This window comes from Callorhinus ursinus, unplaced genomic scaffold (genome assembly GCF_003265705.2).
Source record: "Callorhinus ursinus isolate GAN/ISIS: 27379988/994484 unplaced genomic scaffold, GSC_fseal_2.0 scaffold45, whole genome shotgun sequence".
NCBI classification, from domain to species: Eukaryota; Metazoa; Chordata; class Mammalia; order Carnivora; family Otariidae; genus Callorhinus; species Callorhinus ursinus.
Window position 1 is genome coordinate 4,942,961 of NW_027397107.1, and position 15,217 is coordinate 4,958,177.

A 15,217-nucleotide genomic window follows, 5' to 3' on the forward strand; every position below is an offset into this window, starting at 1 on the left:
TTTTTTTTTTTTTAAAGATTTTATTTATTTATTAGAGAGAGAGAGAGAATGAGAGATAGAAAGCAGGAGCGGGAAGACGGTCAGAGGGAGAAGCAGACTCCCCGCCGAGCAGGGAGCCCGATGTGGGACTCGATCCCGGGACTCCAGGATCATGACCTGAGCCGAAGGCAGTCGCTTAACCGACTGAGCCACCCAGGTGCCCCTATTCCTGGGTATTCTTTTTGGTGCAATTGTAAATAGAATTATTTTCTTAACTTCTCTGCTAGTTCATTATTAGAGTAAAGAAACACAACAGGGGCACCTGGGTGGCTCAGTCGGTTAAATATCTGCCTTTTGACTCAGGTCGTGATCTCGGGGTCCTGGGATTGAATCCCATGTCAGGCTCCCTGCTCAGCGAGGAGTCTGCGTCTCTCTCTCTCCCTCTGCCCCTCCCCCCTGCTCATTCTCTCTCTCTCTCATTCAAATAAAGAAATAAAACCTAAAAAAAAAAAAGAAACACAACAGATATTTGTGTATCGATTTTCTATCCTGCAACTTTATTCAATTTATTAGTTCTAACAGTTTTTTGATGGAGTCTTTGGGGCTTTCTATATATTATCATGTCCTCTCACATAGTGATAGTTTTACTTCATCCTTTCCAATTTGGATGCCTTTTCTTTTTCTTGCCTAATTGCTGTGGCTAGGACTTCCAGTACTATGTTGAATAAAAGTAATGAGAGTGGACATCCTTGCCTTGTTCCAGATTTTAAAGGAAAACCTCTCAGCTTTTCACCAGTGAGTATGATGTTGCCTGTGGCTTGTCATATGTGGCCTTTATTACATTGAGGTACGTTTCCTCTATATCCACTTTGTTGAGTTTTTATCATAACTGGATGTTGAATTTTGTCAAATGCTTTTCTGTATCTATTGAGATGATCATATGATTTTTATCCTTCATTTTGTTAATATGGTGTAGCCTATTGACTGATTTGTGGGTGTTGAAACATCTTTTGATCCCTGGAATAAATCCCACTTGATCATGTTGTATGATCCTTTTAATGTATGGTTCAATTCAATTTGCTAATATTTTGCTGAGGATTTTTGCATCTGTGTTCATCAGGGATATTGCCTATAATTTCCTTTTTTTGTAGCACCCTTGTCTAATTTTGCTGTCAGGGTAATGCTGGCCTTGTAAAATGTGTTTGGAAGAGTTCCCCCCTTTCTATTTTTTTGGAAGAGTTTGAGAAGGATTGGTACTAATTGTTCTTTGAATGGTTGCTGAATTCACCTGTGAATCTGTCTGGTCCCAGACTTTTATTTGTTGGAGAGTTTTTGATTACTGATTCAATCTCCTTGCTAGTAATTGGTGTGTTCAGGTTTTCTATTTCATCATGCAGGTTTATAAAAATGTCTGTAAAGGCAGGAAATTATATGAGAATCTGTCTATTATATTTTTTAATGAAAACTTTATGTACCTGCCACTAAACATATTAAAAGATCTGTAATTTTACTAATAATACAAAATATACATTAAAACAATATATCATTATATTATGATCATATTTGCAAAGATAAAAATTGATAATACCCAGTTTGATGAAGATGAAGAAAAACAAGCACTATCATGAACTTTTGGTAGAAATGTAAATTGAAGGAGCCTTCTGGAATGTGATTTACAAGAATTTATCAATATTTTATTTTATTTTTTTTAAGATTTTATTTATTTGACAGAGAGAGACACAGCGAGAGAGGGAACACAAGCAGGGGGAGTGGGAGAGGGAGAAGCAGGCTTCCCGCGGAGCAGGGAGCCGGACGCGGGGCTCGATCCCAGGACCCCGGGATCATGACCCGAGCCAAAGGCAGACGCTTAACGACTGAGCCACCCAGGCACCCAGGAAGAGATAAGAATCTCTCTCTCTCTTTTTTTTTTAAGATTTTATTTATTTGAGAGAGAGAATGAGATAGAGAGAGAGCACGAGAGGGGGGAGGATCAGAGGGGAAGCCGACTCCCCGCTGAGCAGGGAGCCCGATGCGGGACGCGATCCTGGGACTCCAGGATCATGACCTGAGCTGAAGGCAGTCGCTTAACCAACTGAGCCACCCAGGCCCCAGAGATAAGAATCTCTTAAGTAGAGTCCTTAAGGAGACTCCCTGCTAAGCACAGAACCTAACTTGGCCCTCGACTCAGGGCTGGATCCCAGGACCCTGAGATCATAACCGAAGCTGAAATGAGGAGTCAAGACAATTAACAGACTGAGCCATCCAGGCACCCCAATGGGCAGGCCCTTTGAATCAGCTTTGCACTTCTGGATATCTATCCTAGAGAAAATTCATGCATATGCATATAGAGACATGCACCCACTAGATGTAATATTTAAAAAATGGAATCAACCTAAATATTAATAAATAGTGGAGTAGTTATGGCTTTGCCATAGTCCAAGTACAGTTGATTCTCATTATTTACAGAAGTCATGTTCTATAAAGTAATGTGAACCCCGAATTAGCAAATATAGAACCAGTGCTCTTAGAAGAAATACAGGTTAGGCTCCTGGAAGCCTCTATTCACATTTTCTTTCTTTTAAAAAAAATTTTTTTTTTTTAGGGACGCCTGGGTGGCTCAGTCAGTTAAGTGTCTGCCTTCGGCTCAGGTCGTGATCCCAGGGTCCTGGGATCAAGTCCCACATCAGGCTCCCTGCTCTGCGGAAAGCCTGCTTCTCCCTCTGCCTCTGCCTCTCATGAATAAATAAATAAAATCTTAAAAAAATTTTTTTTTCTTTTTAGATTTTTTTTAAAGATTTTATTTTTAAATAATCTCTACACCCAACATGGGGCTCCAGCTTACAGTCTTGAGATCAAGAGTCGCATGCTCTGCCGACTGAGCCAGCCAGGTGCAAATGTGTGTTTCTGTTTAAAGACACTTTACTGGGGGAGGGGAATAGGGTAACTGGGTGATGGGCATTAAGGAGGGCATGAGATGTAATGAGCACTAGGTGTTGTGTGCAACTGATAAATCACTGAACTCTACCTCTGAAGCTAATAAATACACTATATGTTAATTAATTGAATTTAAATAAAATTTTAAAAAATAAAAACACTTGACTTAATAGGTTATTTCTTACAAATAATTAATTGCGTGGTCTTTCAATGATTTAAAGCCAGGGGCTTTGGAAGTTATTTGCCCTAAATATGTTCATTTGCCAGCATCCTCATAAAACAAACCAGTCTAATCAGTGTCGTAAACCTGCTCTTCACATAACCCTTTCACTGGCTGACACTTAGCAGGTATTTTTAAAATTCTTCAGCAGCTTATGGATGTGCAGAACCTGACTTGCCTGCAAATCTAACTTTTTTTATGCTGTGTCACCTTTTGAAATGTTTGAGCCAGTTAGTTCTAGTGGAAGAGATTTAACATCTTCCTCCAAGCCTCACAACAATGTTGTCAACTATACCATTACATTGGCTGTCACCTCATGAACGCACAAATGTAGCCACTTTTCTACCTTTGCCTAAGTTTGTCATGCACTGTAAATAGTTACTTTAGCACTTTCTGGGGCAGCCTCACATGCAGCTTGGCTAATTTCCTCCACCCTTTTCCTAGGTGTATGTATTGTTAATTCTTTAACATAGAATTCACAGCCAACCCACACTGACTCATGCCTGAATAAAGCTCATCTAACACATGTATTTTCTCCATAAGGTGCATCAAAGCCTTCCTTTTTTCCCCAGTTTTATTGAGAAATAATTGACATACATCACCATATAAGTTTAAGGTGTACAGCAGAATGGATTGATTTACATGTATTGTGAAATGATTATGGCAATAGGTTCAGCTCACATACAGCCTTCCCGATCCTGGGAACACTAGACAGCACTGCAACACTGTTTTTCATTTAAAAAGTGAAATCAACAACAACAAGCACAAAAATGCAAAAAGCATGGCATTAAACAGACTGCCAAAAGGGCACTGGTTTGTGGTATGAAAGCTGAAACAAGAAAGCAGAGTCTCGCCCTGTTCAGCCTCAGCTGGGGACATGCACATCAAGCAACTGAAAGTGTTCACTGCTCTGCCTGTGTCTCCAAGTGCCCCAGAAGGGCTGGGAGTATTCACGTGGGGATTACAAATAAATTTTAGACAGTAGGCAAATTTGCAAATAGGGAATCCGCAAATAATGAGTATGGACTGTATCTGTTAAAAGGAGTAAGGTAGATCAGTAGGTACTTGCGGAAGGAGGCCCACGATATGTGTTTAAGTGAAAAAAGAGAGCCACAGAGAGCTATATACAGAGGTTGAAAAATCAAATCCTTATGAGGGCCAGAGAGGCAACATGAGATGGGGAGGTGGGTCAGTGGAAGACTTCTGGGAATAGTGGGGGCTGGAGAAGAGGAGTGCTCATCCCCCCTGCGGGGGACAGCCCATTGCTCAGCGCTACTCTGTTCTAGGCAGAAGTGTGGTGCGAGTGTTGCCTTACCCTGCAAGTTTTCAAGATTTTCATGAAAATAGCCCAATTTGAGGGGCGCCTGGGTGGCTCAGGCGTTAAGCATCTGCCTTCAGCTCAGGTCACGATCCCAGGGTCCTGGGATCGAGCCCCGCATCGGGCTCCCTGCTCCGCGGGAAGCCTGCTTCTCCCTCTGCCCACTCCCCCTGCTTGTGTTCCCTCTCTCGCTCTTGCTGTCTCTCTTCCAAATAAATAAATATTAAAAAACAAAAAAAAAAAAAAAGAAAATATCCCAATTTGAAATGTTGGCAACTAATTCAAATGCTAACTAAAAAATGCTACATAGGTCAAGCGAAATCCATTATAAGCCTACAGGCCACCAGATTGTGGCCCCCAGTGTGAGTGGTGTTTATGAGAAAAGCAGATGTATGAATGGAAATGTACAGAGAAAGGTCTGGAAGGATACACCATCCACCAGACCTTTAACAGTGATTTCCTTGGGATAGAAAAAAAGAATGAGGCTGTTGAAGACAGAGGCAGGTCTTCACATTTTCTGTATTATTTGAGACCTTGACCATGAAAATATAATTATGTATGATTTACCTACTTTATTTTTTTTAAGATTTTATTTATTTATTTGAGAGAGAATGAGAGAGAGAGAGCACGAGAGGGAAGAGGGTCAGAGGGAGAGGCAGACTCCCCGCCGAGCAGGGAGCCCGATGTGGGACTCGATCCCGGGACTCCAGGATCATGACCTGAGCCGAAGGCAGTCGCCCAACCAACTGAGCCACCCAGGCGCCCCATAAATAATTTTTTTAAAAAGGCAAGAAAAGAGCCCTATGAATTTTAAGACCAAAGAATATTAGTCCTATAGCCCCCTATATTGATGGGGCAGTATCAGGGCTCTCTGCCTTGGATTGCCAGCCCTCAGGAAGCAAAGACCATATATATATGTATATACATATATATGGTTTTTAAAAAGATTTTATTTTTAGGGGTGCCTGGGTGACTCAGTTGGTTGGGCATCTGCCTTTGGCTCGGTTTGTGATCCCAGGGTCACGGGATGGAGCCCTGCATTGGGCTCCTTGCTTGGCAGGAAGCCTGCTTCTCCTTCTCCTCCCTGTGCATGCTTTCTCGCTATCTTGCTGTCTCTCAAATAAATAAAATAATATCTTTAAAAAATTTTCAAAAAAGATTTTATTGGGACGCCTGCGTGGCTCAGTTGGTTAAGTGTCTGCTTTCAGCTCAGGTCATGATCCTGGGGTCCTGGGATCGAGTCCCACATCAGGCTCCTTGTTCAGCAGGTAGCCTGCTTCTCCCTCCACCTGCCGCTCCCCTTGCTTGTGCTCTCTCTCTGACAAATAAATAAAATCTTTAAAAAACAAAAAATAAATATTAAAAAATAAAATAAAAAGATTTTTTTTTAATAATCTGTATACCCATTGGTCTTGAACCTACAACCCCAAGATTAAGAGTTGCATGCTCTACTGATTAAGCCAGCCAGGTGCCCCAGTAAAGATTGCATTTTTTAAAAACGATTTATTTATTTTAGAGAGAGAGAGAACAGGAGCAGGAGGTGCAGAGGGAGAGGGAGAGAGAATCTCAAGCCAACTTCCCGCTGAGCTTGGAGTGGGTCTTGATCTCAGGACCCTGAGGTTAGGACCTGAGACAAAACCAAGAGCGTAACCCGCTGCACCACCCAGGTGCCCCCAGTAAAGACTGTATTTTTAATTAGCATGGTTTTAGTTGTTTAGGGCATGTTTGTTTTCAGGGAATGGAAACCCACTTAGAGTAGCTCCAGACTGAAAGGGAGATTTGGTGGGAAGGTGTAGGGCCACCTGGTAGCATGGGGCAGGGGCAGCAATGAAACCAAGCCCACAGGGGACTACATCCAAAATCGAGAAGCCATGTGGCCTGGCCCAAGATCCAGCCCCCTGTCCTCCTGTATCTGTTGCTGACACTGGATTCATCCTTCTGCTTGGCAAGTCCGCTTCCTCAGCTCACTACACGGGGCCCCAGCGGCACCCTCAGGCCAGGGTTGCCATGACCTCTCTGGTCTTGCAATTTCAAGTAGGAAGTCCCCAGAGTGCCAGGTCTGTATTCCTGGGAGAGAGAATCTGACCACTGAGTTTGAGACCTAGATCAAAAGTCCTCTCCCAGTCCAACCATCTGTCCAGGGAAAAGTGGAGTCCTGCAATGCACACTGGCCCCAGGGACCCACTCCAGCAGGGAGGGCATTTCTCACAGATGAAGGATGTAGCCTGGGGAGGGACCTCAAAAGTTGTCCACAGGTGTAACCACAAGTTCCATGTTTATAGGCACTTGTAAACGCTGGATCTGATAGTTCGTCAGGAAGGTAGCAGAACAAAGTGGCCAAGATTTGGGATTTTGTTAGGATGACCAACCATCCTGATTCCCAGGGGAGCAGGAGTGCTGGGAAGTGCTGGGAAGAGGGGCGTGAACCAAGGAAAGAGGAAGAATAGATGTGAGAGCAGACATTACAGTGTTGGCCACAGCTTTTGCAAGCACAGTTGCTTCCTATGTCTCACAGGACATCTTTGAGAAGCCCGATAAAGCTTCTGCATCTCTGAGCTTCTCTGGGAGACCTGGCTTGGGAGGAGGGCAAGGAGGGGGCATAGTTGTCTGCAGGCTGCTGAAGTCTCCCGTTAGTCAACGTTTGCCCCTGAGGATATCAACACCTTCTCTCTTAGGAGTTGAGCAGCTGGACTGCTCCAGCCATTACCATGAACACTAGGACCCCCGACAGCCTCTGTGGCGGGTATGAATCTGCAGGGGCCCCATCGCGGGCATCTGCGCCCTTGGAGGGGCTCCACAAGCCACAGAGAACCCGCATGGCAGAGTGCAGAAGCATGGGTGCTGGTATGGGGCCAGGTCCTGTTTCGTGCCCTCACATGACCTGAGGGACCTGAAGCAGCCCCAGAGCAAGTCACTGCTAGTTTGCTGGCCAGAAAGCAAGGCAAGGACAGGATTTGAATGGCACATAAAGTGAGTTTGGTACAGATGGGGACATTGCCATGGTGCACTGACCCCGAGGTGCACATTTTATTCCCTTTTAGTGGCGTCAGTGAAGTCGGGATGCATCTTACAATTGACAAAATCTCAGAGCTCAATTGACAGTTTCGTTCCCTTTCTTAGTGGCCCGTGGTGGCATTTTAGAAGAAATACGGTAATTTCTTTAGGCGGATGTGTGTCAGCATGTCTCTTGATATCCTGGGCCCAGAAATATTCTCACAAAAGAGGCACACCCATCTCCTATGGGAAAGACCTGTAAAAGGAAGAGCAATTAACAAATTCATAAATCAGGGATCTCATATTTCCATTGTTGGTAATAAACAGTCACTACAATTAATATGACCATTTGTTGCTTGTAGATACCAGCGCTTGAAAATGTTTGTCAAGGTCAGTTCCGGGCCGTGAAACAAAAGTTCTTTTGTGTGTTCATGGTGGGCAATGGCTTAATGAAGGTAGAACTCCATACTGAAGATTAATGCCTCCTTCGCTTTGACAAAAGTGCAACAGCAGGATTCCACTGTTTTCTTTTTAAGATTTTTATTTGTTTATTTGAGAGTGAGAGCAAGAGAGAGATCACAGCGGGAGAGGGAGAAGCAGACTCGCCGCGGAGCAGGGAGCCTGATGTGGGGCTCAATCCCAGGACCCTGGGATCATGACCTGAGCCGAAGGCAGACGCTTAACCAACTGAGCCACCCAGGATCCCCAGGATTCCGCTCTTTTAAAAAAAATTTTGGGGGGGCGCCTGGGGGGCTCAGTCGTTAAGCGTCTGTCTTCGGCTCAGGTCATGATCCCAGGGTGCTGGGATCGAGCCCCGCGTCGGGCTCCCTGCTCCGCGGGAAGCCTGCTTCTCCCTCTCCCACTCCCCCTGCCTGTGTTCTCTCTCTCGCTGTCTCTCTCTGTCAATTAAATAAATGATTAAATCTTAAAAAAAAAAACTAAATAAATAAATACTTTTTTTAAACTTTATTTGAGAGAGAGCACAAGCAGGGGGAGTGGCAGCAGGAGAGGGAGAAGCAGGCTCCCCGCTGAGCAGAGCCCAGCATGGGGCTCGATCCCATCATGACCTGAGCCAAAGGCAGAGGCTTAACCCACTGAGCCACCCAAGGACCCCCCCATTCATTTGAAATGACCAAGAGAGGCAGATCTCTAGAGACAAAAAGTAGATGAGTGTTCGCCTAGGGAATGGGAGAAAGGAGGCGTCCGGAGTCACTGAAAATGGGTGATGGGTTTCTTTTGGGGGGGGTGATGGAAATGCTCTGGAATTAGATAGTGGTGATGGTCGTCCAACATTGTGAATATACTAAACACCGCTGAGTTGTACACTTAAAATTTTTGAATTTTATGCTGTATGAATTTTATCTCAAAAACATTTTTTAAATGAAGCCAACATAGCACATTGCCTGCAATCTTTAATCAAATATTTCTTTTGTTCCCACGGGATAGGAAAAGAAAATGCCGCTTAAATCATTGTAGTAGAAAGAAATGCCATCTGATCTTCATTGTTCCCCAAGTAGTACAAAGTGAAAATCTTGTGGCTTTATTTTAGATCATCTATAGAAGTGTAATGTGAAGTATAAGATTCCCAGTAAATACAGTGCTGTGTTAATGTCATTAAAAGTTAAAAATGGGGCGCCTGGGTGGCTCAGTCGGTTAGGCGACTGCCTTCGGCTCAGGTCACGGTCCTGGAGTCCAGGGATCGAGTCCCGCATGGGGCTCCCTGCTCGGCGGGGAGTCTGCTTCTCCCTCTGACCCTCTTCCCTCTCGTGCTCTCTGTCTCTCATTCTCTCTCTCTCGAATAAATAAAATAAAATAAAATAAATAAAAAATCTGAAAGGAATATTCCTTTAAAAAAAAAAAAGTTAAAAATGACCGGGCGCCTGGGTGGTTCAGTCGTTAAGCGTCTGCCTTCGGCTCAGGTCATGGTCCCAGGGTCCTGGGATCAAGCCCCACATCGGGCTCCCTGCTCTGCGGGAAGCCTGCTTCTCCCTCTCCCACTCCTCCTGCTTGTGTTCCTGCTCTCACTGTGTCTCTCTGTCAAATAAATAAATAAAATATTTAAAAATAAATAAATAAAAATAAAACCATGTATCCATTTAAAAAAAAAAAGCTAAAAATGACCAAAATTTTAAAAGGCATTTAAAAGTTAAAAAAAAAAAAAAAGGACCTCCCCCACCCCCCACCCAGGGTGATTCATGTGACTATTAACGTTTTGGGAAGCACTGTTCTAAAGTTCATCTCCTTGACTACAAGGCCTCCATGTCCTTCCCTCACTCAGAAAATTCTTCCCTTTTCTTTCTTTTTTTTTTTTAAAGATTTTATTTATTCATTTGACAGCGCGAGAGGGAACACAAGCAGGGGGAGTGGGAGAGGGAGAAGCAGGCTTCCCGCCGAGCAGGGAGCCCGATGCAGGACTCCATCCTGGGACCCTGGGATCATGACCTGAGCTGAAGGCAGACACTTAATGAATGAGCCACCCAGGCACCCAAATTCTTCCCTTTTCTTAGAGGCATCCCCAGATGTGAACTACCTCCCTTGTTAAGCTTGGCCCTGCGACGTCCTCCAGGCAATACCACCCCACGGGTTAGGAGGGGGCCTCTCTCCAGTTCTGGGTTGCAAGGCCTCCCTGAGCCCCAGAGAGCAGAGCTGGTGCCCAAAGTCCCAGCCAGGCTCTACTGGGCACGGCTCTCTGCATTTCTTTGTCTGCTTTCCTAAGTAGCTGAAAAACACTCCAGGCACAAACTATTCCCCAGATTGCCTTCTCTTCTTCTCCCCAGGCACCTCTGTCCCTAAAATCTCCTCTCTCCTTTAAACAGAAAAGACGCCAGATGCCAATACACATAAGAACATCAAATGGAGTAGGGAAAGAAAGAATTCTCCCTTCTCCCTGGAAATAACTGTAGTTTCGGCTCAGCCAAAATTTTTTAGTGCGTGCGTGCGCGCACACACACACACACACACACACACACACACATGCACAGGAAAGATATGAAGCAAAATATTAAGTGTTTTTTTAGTGGGTGGTAGGATTTCTCTATTTCTCTATATTTCTAATTTTTCAAAACTGAATGCCTATTAAATCATAAAGATAAAGTTTTTTGTTACGGGAAATAAGAAACTTCCCATAGTGATGGAATATGTGATTTCAACATGCATTTTTAAATAGAGAATGTCTCTTGCAAAAATTAGCCTGTGAGGGTTACAAAGCTTCCTCATACGATTCACTGTACACAGAAAAGTCTTTTATGAGCAATGTTGGCTTACCAGAGACAAGCAACAAAGTTGGTTCCCAGATCTTAGAAGGAGGTTGTAGGGAAGCCTTCTGGAAATCTCGGGCCCTCCTCCAAATGAGAACATATCTTTACAGAAGATAAACTGTATCTTTTGTAAAAAGGGAGTTCTTAAGAGAACTACTTCATTATCATATCAGTTGGTGATAATCCCTGCTAGATCCTTTTTATCACATTAGACCTTAGATGCTTTGTTTCCAATCTCTACCAAGAAGGAGTTGAATTGGTTAATTATCCTGGAAGTGGTTCAGCTTCAAAGGGTTTCAATAATTTTGCTGTTTGTTATTATGAGCAAAGATGAAAGCTGCTCATTTTGTTTCTAATTTTATTCTCTTTTAGGTGAATTATCTGAACCCTTCACAAAGAGTACATTTAAATGGATAATTCTAAAACACAGCCTTAAAAAATTAATGGGTTTATTGAAAAAGATGTAAAATACAGACGAGCAAAAGCTATCCCCACATTTATTTATGTATACATGTGTGTATATACACATGCATGGATTTTTTTTTTCCCAACAGAAATGGCGCATTAGTGGGGAATTTTTCAATTTCAAGTGCCTGAACTTTACCACTCAAACTAGCTTGGGCAAGAAAGGAATATTTATTGACTCATAAAACAAACTTAAGGAAAAGTCAGGGTTATTTCTGGCCTCAATGACCAAAGACTTAAAGTCTCTCAGGACTGCTTCCCTGCTTCTGGCTCTCTGTGACCCACTCACTCTCTCAGGCTGCAGTTCATGTGGCAGGAAACATGGCTGCCCATCGGCATGGCCTCGCCTCTTCCCATCTTGACCTGTAGGCAGGAAAAGGTCTTTGTTCTTTGGTTCCAGATTCAGAAGTGCCAGGGCAGGTCCCTGACAGGCTCAGCTTGAGTTACCTGCACACTCTCTGACAGATCGTCATGGCCAGGTGGCACGGTGCTGTGACCGGCTCGGTTGGGGTCCAGAACCCACTTCCAAACCACACCCGGTGACAGAGGGAGGGTCTGTAAGAAGACGCCAGCTCGCATCTGAACCAGGGTGCTGTTTTCTCCAGAAAGATCAGGTACCATTTCTTGTAGAAGGATAGTGTGTGGGTGGACAAATGACAAATATCTACTACATACAAATGGGATCATATTTCACCTGTTTTGCCACATGGTTTGTTTGGTTTTTTTTTTACATTTTTCATTTTTCCATGTTCTACGTTATTTCAGTGGTGATAGCATTTAACGGCAGAACGATATTTTATCCTGGAACCCAGACATGGTGACTAGAAGTCCAGACCAGAGGCACCCACTAAGGTTGGCAGAGCAGGGAGACAGAGGATGCCTGAGTCCTTGAAGGCATCCCAGAGTTGCTGTCCCAGCCCTACTTTCTACACTTCTTTTTTTTTTTTAGATTTTATTCATTTATTTGACAGAGAGAGACACAGCGAGAGAGGGAACACAAGCAGGGGGAGTGGGAGAGGGAGAAGCAGGCTTCCCGCCGAGCAGGGAGCCCGATGCGGGGCTCCATCCCAGGACCCTGGGATCATGACCTGAGCCGAAGGCAGACGCTCAGCGACTGAGCCACCCAGGCGCCCCTACACTTCTTGATACATGAGAAAAACAGCTCCTAATTTGGCAACACCGCGGGAGTCAGGTTTCTTTTACATATAGCCAAGCGCAGTTCCTTGTAGAGATGCTTCCAGGCAGCCTTCTGCCATTAAAAGTAGGCCAGGAAAGTTATCACCAACGGGAGGAGAAGTGGGAAAATGATGCTAAGAACCCCGGAGGGGTTGAAAGGGAAACTGACATAAAAGAAATTGCTGCCTGTTTCTTATTTGAACTGTGAATAGCAACTGACCCAGAGAGCATCCCCAAGTCAACATGTGGTAGCTACAGTAGGGTAGAAATGGCAGCCATAGATGAATTGGGCAGAAAGAGGGTCAGAGGTAGCACCCCAAGACTTAAGCTGTAGAGCATGGAGGGTTCTAGAAGTCTCCAGTTGCTTCTGACGAAGGTAATCGGAGTAGCTGAATTTGAGAGTCAGGAAGCCTCCCAAGGGGTCACCATATGGCTGAGGACCTGTGGCCAAGGTGTCAGGGCAGGAGCCCAAACAGGTACCGGAGAGAACAGGCCGCCAGGCGTGAATGGGTCAGTGGAGATGAAATGAGTCCAGAGGCTGACACGGAGATCTGGTGAGGTGAGGTGAGCGTGAGTGGATGAGCAGGGGCCAGTGGAGAAGGTCAGCTGAGAAGTGGGGCCCCTTTCCCCAGTGCTTCCCCTTGGAACCCCATATCATCCTGGGAAAGGGTAAGTGGAGGGGAGACCCTTGGGGGAGATAGACAGCTCTCATAGGGAGTTTAAACTTTAAACTGACTAAGGTTTACCCAAATTTGACTGTTTTAAACCCAAAATGTTATTTTAAACTGGTAAGCTGAATAACTGCCCAGGAATGAGAATCTCCTGAGGAATCTTAGTTTAATTATAGACACTTCAAAAAAAAAAAAAACAACCTTTTTTTTTTTTTTACATCTGTGTCATACTGTGTACGTTGTGACTGCCCACCCCCCGCTCCCCCATACATCTCTCTACTAGAAGTTTCCTGAAGGAGGTGTCACAGGGCTTTGACAGAGTATGTCACAAGGAAAATGTCTTAAAATTCACTTTAGTCCGGTGGCAGCCAGTCTCCAAGGTGGCCCAATGATCCGTGCCTCCTAGTATTCAAGTCCTTGTCCCATACTGTACCAGGGGTGGTCTGCATGACCAAGAGGACATGACAGAAGGGAGGGGATATCAGTTCCGAGGTTAGGTAAGCTTCTGCTTCTTTCTCTCAGCTCTCTCACTCTGGGGAAACTCGCTGCCATGTCGTGAGGAGACAGCCACGTGAGCGAGCTTGGGAGCACGTCCTCCAGCCTCAGTCAGGCCTTGGGATAAGTGCAGCCCCAGTCCACACCTGGAACATGACCTCATGGGAGACACTCAGTTAGAGACACCCAACTAGTGTTCAGATTCCGGACCCACAGAAACCATAATAAATGTTTGTCATTTTATACCACAAAGCTTGAGGGGTAATTTGTTATGCAGCAATAGATAATATACTCCCTTAGAAAGTCCAGTTACGTGCGGCGTCTGGGTGGCTTGGTCAGTTAAGTGTCTGACTTTTGATTTCAGCTCAGGTCGTGATCTCAGGGTCGTGAGATCGAGCCCCATGTTGGGCTCTGCGCTGAGCGTGGAAACCGCTTAAGATTGTCTCTCTCTCTAGGGCACCTGGGTGGCGCAGTTGGTTAAGCGTCCGACCCTTGGTTTTGGCTTAGGTCATGATCTTGGTGTCATGGAATGGGGCCCCACATGGGGCTTGTGCTCAGCATGGAGTCTGCTTGAGATTCTCTCCCTCTCCCTCTGCCCCTCCTACTCGTTCTCTCTCTCAAATCTTAAAAAAAAAAAAAAAGATTCTCTCCCTCTGCCCCTCCCCCCTACTCTCTCTCTCTCTCTCTCTCAAAAAAATTTTTAAAAATTTTAAAAATCCAGTTACAGCACCTGCTAAAAATCTTTCTCTCTTTTCATCCTCTCCTCCTGCATTGCCTTCTCTCTGGCACACCTGTAAGCACCCAAACTCCTTACAGGTCATGGGCCTTCCCTGAGTGGCCACCTGGTGTACATGGCCTCATGTCCTCTAACTGGCTGTTTTTATTATGTGATCAAGCTTCTCCTCCCCTTCTTCTTCCCCCACATCTGCTTATGATGAATACAATGCTGAGAGAACAAGACTGGGGCAGAAGAAACAGAGGCCAGAGAGAGAGAGGTAAGGGATAGCCGCAGTCAGGTTCAGTGACTTCATTCCCCTCCCCTCCACACTCCTTGCTGATTGATTGAAGAGCCATGGACTCTTCCTGATGGCAGAATTCCAGAAAGACCCCAGAGGGGCCTGGAGATTCCTTTGATTCTATAGTTCAGGTCCTGAACTATATTCTAGTTATATGAGGCCCGGCACTCCCTAGGTTTGCAGGGTGTTCCTCGCTGTTTCTGGTTCCCATGAGATTTGTTTTCCCTGTTTCCGTCTAACTAAAATACATCTGCTAAGTAAAACCAGACATTTGTTTATCGTGGACAGAATTCTCCCAAATACTGTTGTGGTTATCTTGCAGAGGAAATAATTGAAATGCACTAGCTATTTGGGGGGGGAGACAATATTATTTGGTATTTAATATCTTCTGTGGTTTCTCTCCCCTGTTGGCCTGTGAGCTTCATGGAAGCAATGGTCATACGTGATTCCTGTGGGTAACCACAGTGCCCGGCACAATCTGGAATGTAGAACATTCCCAGTAACTATTTGTTAGGGTCAGAGGTAGCACCCCAAGACTTAGAATATGTTCGTTGAAGGAATGGTGAATTAGCATCGAGGGAGTCTTCACGTTAGCCATGCACTGGTAATTCTAAAAGAACAAAATGTTGTTGTTGTTGTTGTTTTTCTTCTTCTTCTTCTTCTTCTTCTTCTTCTTCTTCTTCTTCTTCTTC

General features: G+C 44.7%; 1 protein-coding gene across 4 annotated transcripts in view; it reads left to right on the forward strand.

The window, feature by feature from the left end:
• Window positions 1-15,217, forward strand: part of ZNF774 (zinc finger protein 774) — a 35,563-nt gene that overhangs the window by 9,098 nt on the left and 11,248 nt on the right. The window contains exon 2 of one of the 4 annotated variants that reach the window (XM_073882220.1): window positions 743-826. The exons of 1 other annotated variant lie outside the window; for it this stretch is intronic. The gene's annotated coding sequence lies outside the window, so the exon portion shown is untranslated. Of the gene's footprint in view, window positions 1-742; window positions 827-11,632; window positions 11,782-14,887; window positions 15,130-15,217 lie in introns of those variants that run through there. 2 more of the 4 variants (XM_073882221.1, XM_073882222.1) reach the window with 2 other exon arrangements.